Source organism: Triticum dicoccoides, chromosome 3B (genome assembly GCF_002162155.2).
Source record: "Triticum dicoccoides isolate Atlit2015 ecotype Zavitan chromosome 3B, WEW_v2.0, whole genome shotgun sequence".
NCBI lineage: Eukaryota > Viridiplantae > Streptophyta > Magnoliopsida > Poales > Poaceae > Triticum > Triticum dicoccoides.
The window spans coordinates 478,272,332-478,278,245 of NC_041385.1; the positions used below are offsets into that span (position 1 = coordinate 478,272,332).

Here is a 5,914-nt window from a genome sequence, read left to right on the forward strand (position 1 = left end):
TATGTGTGACCCCGAGCTATCATGTCTCTGCCCTTACCGCGTGGTGGTACGGGTTGGTGTTCGGCTTGAGTTGCTGTTTTGTCCCGGCCACATGGTGGTCGGTCAGCCGCATTATGCACTGGTAGGACGGGCTTCGGCGCCTCGTCATCGAATTGGGGTAACAATTTGCGCTTCGGGTAACTTTTGGTTGGGCGCTCGAGGCCGTATTCTTCGGCTGCTAGGACATTAGTCCATCTGTCATTGAGTAGATCTTGATCAGCTTGAAGCTGCTACTGCTTCTTTTTCAGGCTCCTTCAGTGGCTATTAGCCAGCGCTTAAAGCGCTCCTGGTCGACGGGCTCCTCAAGCACGATAAAGTCTTCATTGCCGAGGCTCGCCTCATCCTCGGAGGGTGGAAGATAATTATTGTCCTTTGAGTCTTCGTTAACAGCCTGTTCATTAGGGCTGACTCGCCTATCCTCTCGTTCATCGTGTTCAGAAGTTGGCTCAACGGGGTCTTCGTTGTCTTTGGCATCATCCAGAGTATTATTTTCTCCTGTGCCGGTATTGCTGTTTTTCCACGGCGTGGTTTAGAGCGGCGTCGCTGAAGTCGGTGCTTTGGCTATATCTCAGGAGGCTTATCCTCGACTAGATCCTTTTGATTGTCGCCGTTGTTCTCTTTGGGTGTATCCACCATGGATACGTCATACAAGGAGGTGGCTGTCCAGCGCCCTGTAAGCGGTGGTTTTTGTGCCTGCTCCTCTCCGGCATCGTCGTCCATACCGTCAATGTCTTCGGAGCGGTAATCGAGCATGTCGGTTAAGTCTTCGACAATGGCTATGAAGTGGGTGGTGGGTGGGAAGCGGAATTCTCCGTCATCAGCTTCCAATCCAAACCGGATATAGTTCGGCTGAGAGTCCCCTGATAAGGAGAGGGCTTTTAATGAGTTTAGCACATCACCTAAAGGTGAGCGCCGGAAGATGTCCACGGAGCTGAATTCAATGATCGACGCGGGATCAGGTTCGATGGGCGCAGATGCACGCGGTTCGGAACCTATGGCCGGTGACGAATCCGAGGTTCCGGTGACACAGGCTCCGCTTGAGGTTGGATCTGTGTGCGGCTCTAACGCCGCTGAGTCTGCGGCTTCCGCGGCGGGGTTGAGCTTCCCGTCCTCGGACGGTGCAATCTGCTCCGGATCCAGGGCTAGAGCAGTTACAGGCGCTATCTCCTGGGCATGGTTCGATGACAGATTTAGGTCATGTTCATCGTGGTGGCAGGGAGCGGCTTCCATGGGATCGAATCCATCGAAGATCAAGTCTCCGCGGATATCGGCAACGTAATTCAAGCTTCCAAACCTGGCCTGATGGCCAGGGGCGTAGCTGTCGTTCTGCTCTAGATGTCCAAGCGAGTTAGCCCGCAGTGCGAAGCCGCCGAATACGAAGATCTGTCCGGGGAGGAAAACCTCCCCCTGGACTGCATTATTGTAGATGATTGACGGAGCCATCAAACCTTTTGGTGACGACACAACAGAACTCTCAACGAAAGCACCAATGTCGGTGTCAAAACCGGCGGATCTCGGGTAGGGGGTCCCGAACTGTGCGTCTAAGGTTGATGGTAACAGGAGGCGGGGGACATGATGTTTACCCAGGTTCGGGCCCTCTTTATGGAGGTAATACCCTACTTCCTGCTTGATTGATCTTGATGAATATGAGTATTACAAGAGTTGATCTACCACGAGATCATAATGGCTAGAACCCTAGAAGTCTAGCTTGTATGATTTTGATTGCCTCTACGGAATAAGCCCTCCGGTTTATATAGACATCGGAGGTGACTAGGATTGTACAAAGTCGGTTACAGAGAAAGGAATCTTCATACCGGGCGCCAAGCTTGCCTTCCACGCCAAGGAGAGTCCCATCCAGACAAGGGAGAGAGTCTTCTGTCTTGTATCTTCATGGCCCAACAGTCCGGCCCATGCTACATAGTCCGGCTATCCGAGGACCCCTTAATCAAGGACTCCCTCAGCGTGCGCCAACTGCGGCTGGCAACCGGATCCGAGTTCCTTCGGCCGTGAGAGCCGACTGTCGGGGACCGAGAGGTCGCACCATGCTCTCGGCGAGGGTGACGGTTCTCATCTTGCATGCCGGGTTCCAACGCGCGGCAACCGGCTTCCTGCTGCGTGGCAGCCGCATCGAGGAGCCGATGGAGGTGCTCCGTCATGCAGCGCTTCTCATCGCCCTCCAGGTTGTCCAGCTCGTCTGCTGCCGCCTGAGCAGCGCGCAGGTTCTCGATGGGGGTAGCATAGACCAGACAGACAGCTCCCAACATGCCGGTGATGGCGGCGCCGCATTGTCGGATTGCGCCCAGCTGGCTGGGCTCTCCAGAAGCCGGAGTGCTGCCTACGGCGCGGTCAATCTCATGCTAGTAGGCGTCATTAAGGCGCCTCGTGGCAGCCAACTGGTTGGCGCTATCGAGGAGCGAGAGGCGGTGTGCCTCTAGCATCGCACTATCCGCATCATCCCCAACCGGAGTGGCGAGGGCTCACAGGGCGGCCCGGATCGGGTCCCGGTCCGCTCCGGCAGAGGTTCCATCCTGACTGATGACCAACACCTATGTGACGGTGCTGGCGCCGGTGATGCTGTCTACGCGAGGGAGCGGGTCGTCGATGATCTCTACGTGGTCGGGGTAGGCATCAACATCTACCGCGTCGGAGTCGATGATCATCTCGACGGGCGGATCGGTGGAGCCGACGGACTCCAGATCGGAGGCGAGCTCGTTGGCGATGTGGAGCTTGCCGAGGAGGTCGACGAGGCAGCTCTCAGAGCTTGTCGGTGAGGTGTACTCCGCCGACGAGATCGTCAAGGGAGCTCGCAGCGCAGGCGGCCTCCACGCCCTGCAAAGCATTGGCGCAAGCGCCATCGGGCGAGCTAGGCTGGCTGCGCTCACGGGGAAGGAAACAGGTTCCCGTCCAGAACGTGTCTCCGGCCAACGGTGTGCCTTGCCCCACGGTGGGCGCCAAATGTCATGGTATTTCCTCGACATATGCCAACGGGTGGCTAATCATGTATGGGGTCAATAGAACATTGTCGGGCTCTAAAAACGGGAGTAGGCAAGACTTCAAACAACATCGGGTCTTACCCAGGTTCGGGGTTCTCCGTGGATATAACACCCCTAATCCTGCTCTGCGGGGTGTCTGCATCACTATGATCAAATAGCGGGCTACAAAGTGCTCCTTGAGCTGTTTCGGCTAGAGGAGGAAGAAGGCAAGCTTGCTCTACTCCTCCTTACCTATGTGGGTGGAATGGTGAACTAGGGGTTGAACCCTTTGCATGGGTGACCCTGGGGGGCTTATATAGGCCTACCCCCAGGGGTACAATGGTAATCCAGCTGGTCGTAGGACCCGCCCGTCAATGTCTATGGGCTCCGGCTTCTCTGCTGATAGCTGGGGTCCGCCGCCTGGTGGGCCCTGCCAACTGTCACGGTCTCGGCCGACAGGTAGGGCCCGCCGCCTGTGGGCCAGGAGGACTAGGTCGCACTGTAGCCTTGCCTCTGATGACGGTAGCTTGGTCGGGGGGGGGGGTGTATGGCTACAATACCGCCGCCTGGAGGGCGATCACTATAGCCACACCGTCACTTCTAGTTAATGGCGCATGGACTCCAAGGGAAGGGACGGCCGCCTGCTTAGGCCTTGCCGCCTTCTGGTGATACACAGGCAGGTGGGGCCCGCCACCGGCAGGCCACACCTACCGTCCGTCGTGGGGGCATGGCCCTCCCCGACGTAGGGACCATCGTGGGCCGCGTGGCTACAGTGTCTTGTCAGGTGAGGGATGTCCGCCTGGTATACCCACACTATGGCCACGTTCTGTCCGGGATTCGAGGGTGGCAGGTGGCACTGTTGCCATGCCCTGACTTGTCGTAGCAGGTGGGTGCAGACTTTGAGGAGGCAAAGGGCTGCCTGGTAGGGATCGGCCCGTGCCCTCGGCGCATACTGGGATGCGTCGCCTTCTAGGAGGCGGCCCGTTGGCGCCAGCCGACCACGGGGGCCGGCCTTGCGACCAGTCATACTGAGGGGTTAGGCTAGCCCTGATGTCTCGAAATCTGCTGGGATGTGGATGAGGCTACCCATGGTTTATCCCCCCGTCAACCCCCCCTGCCGGATGCAGCTTTGCTAGACGTTGGATTCTGCAACTTGCACTGGCGCCGCCCATCATAGCATGCCATCGCCGCCGCTGTCGACCTGCACCTCCTGACTCCAGCAGAAAAGCACATCTGAGCCCAAAAAAGAACTCTGGTGGTTAGTTGTAGCAAAACCAAAAATTGGTTCCAGCAAAAAAACAAAGGTTTGCAGCAAAATCGACTTGAGCACCTAGCAAAACCAGTAAATTGCTTGAAGCAAAAAAATTCATGATTCCAGGAAAAATTAATATGGTTCCAGCAAAAATGCGTCGCCGCCGCCTGATCGTAGCAAATATCTCAAGCAAGAAACTCGTCGCAGCAAAATCATTTGTCGGTTCCAGCAAAAAAAGACCTGGTTCTAGCAAAGAAGAGGAATTAAGCTGAAAAGTTGGAACCAATGATTCGAAAAGCTGGAACCGGTGATTGGAAAAGATTCAATCAGCTGAAAAAAGCTAGAACCATTGATTTTGAATTGATACTAGAAATCCAAAAAAGCTACAACCAGCTGAATAAGAAGCTACAACCGGTGATTTGGTAAGCTGGAACCGGTGACTTAAAAAAATGCAAAAGAAAAACATATATTTGGACCCAAGCTGGATATAAATGTGATTTAAAAAAGATTCAACCGTTAAGAAGAAAGCTGCTACCAGCGATTCAAAAAGCTACAACCATGTGGGCAAATCAAAGATAGAAGAAATCTTCCACTGATGACATGGGAATATTTAATTGAAGCCCGGGATCGCCGGAGTTGCACGGACATGGAATGGTAGCCGAGCCGACTTGCAGCCCGCAGCAAAAAGTCTCCACTGCTACCGCGGGTGCAGCATCACCGGAGAGCGTCCAGTGGATCTCCAGCCCCCTCGAGTTGCCTGATCTAGCTACACGCAGTGGTCGTTGATGTGTGGAAAGAGAGAACAGATCGAGAGATGTGTGGAAAGAGAGAACATATCAAGGAGGAAGCAACACAACTACATAGGGCAAGATAAATGAATGGAAGCAAAGCATCCGCGAATGGATAAGGCGAGGTGCTGGCGGTTGGTGGACCTCATCAGCCACGTGAAGAAGACCGCGTACATGGCTAGCCATACGATAAAAGGAAACTGCATTCTCCTTGTTTTTAGGTTAAAATAATGATTGATATTTTGGCTCTACTATATGCTACTCCCTCCGTCCCATAATATAAGAGTGTTTTGACACTACACTAGTGTCAAAAAAGCTCTTATATTATGGGACCGAGGGAGTACCTCCGTCCTGTCAAATTTTGATCACACATGTAAGGGCAACTCCAACCGGAGTACACATATCGTCCGCCGCTGTACTTTTTTGGGTCTACTCGGGCAAAAACGGTGGCCCAGCACGCTGACCAATCGCAAAATGCATGCGCTTCTCATCCACGCAGACCCATTTGCGTTCCAAATTTGGGGCCGAAATGCGTTGGCGCTGACGCGCCACGCGCCTTCTCGGTGTCCGCCTCGTCCACACGCGGCGGCCGTCCACCTGCCGCGGTCAACATAATTTATGATGGCCAACCACCGTGGGCCCACCCATTAGCGAGGGCGGGCATCCTTTTTAATCCGAGCGTGCAGGTGGGGGCCGTCCTCATCCGCTTCCAGAAGCCCCCCGTCCCCATCTCGCCACCCTCTCTGTTCCCCTGTCGCCGGCAAAGATAGGGTTCTTCTCCGGCAAGGCCCCCTGCCAACTCTCTCCCTGCCTCCGCTCTCCTCCGCTGTAGTCTTTGCGCTGGCCACGCCAGCGCATCAGCA

The 5,914-nt window shown here is 55.1% G+C and overlaps 1 long non-coding RNA gene across 1 annotated transcript; it reads right to left on the bottom strand.

The window, feature by feature from the left end:
- Positions 1-3,132: 3,132 nt before the first annotated feature.
- On the bottom strand, positions 3,133-5,147 carry LOC119276632. Its single transcript, XR_005136680.1, has 2 exons — positions 4,910-5,147; positions 3,133-4,244 (listed from the first exon to the last, which is right to left on the bottom strand). It is a non-coding gene; the product is annotated as an uncharacterized LOC119276632 (long non-coding RNA).
- Between the last annotated feature and the right edge of the window lie 767 nt (positions 5,148-5,914).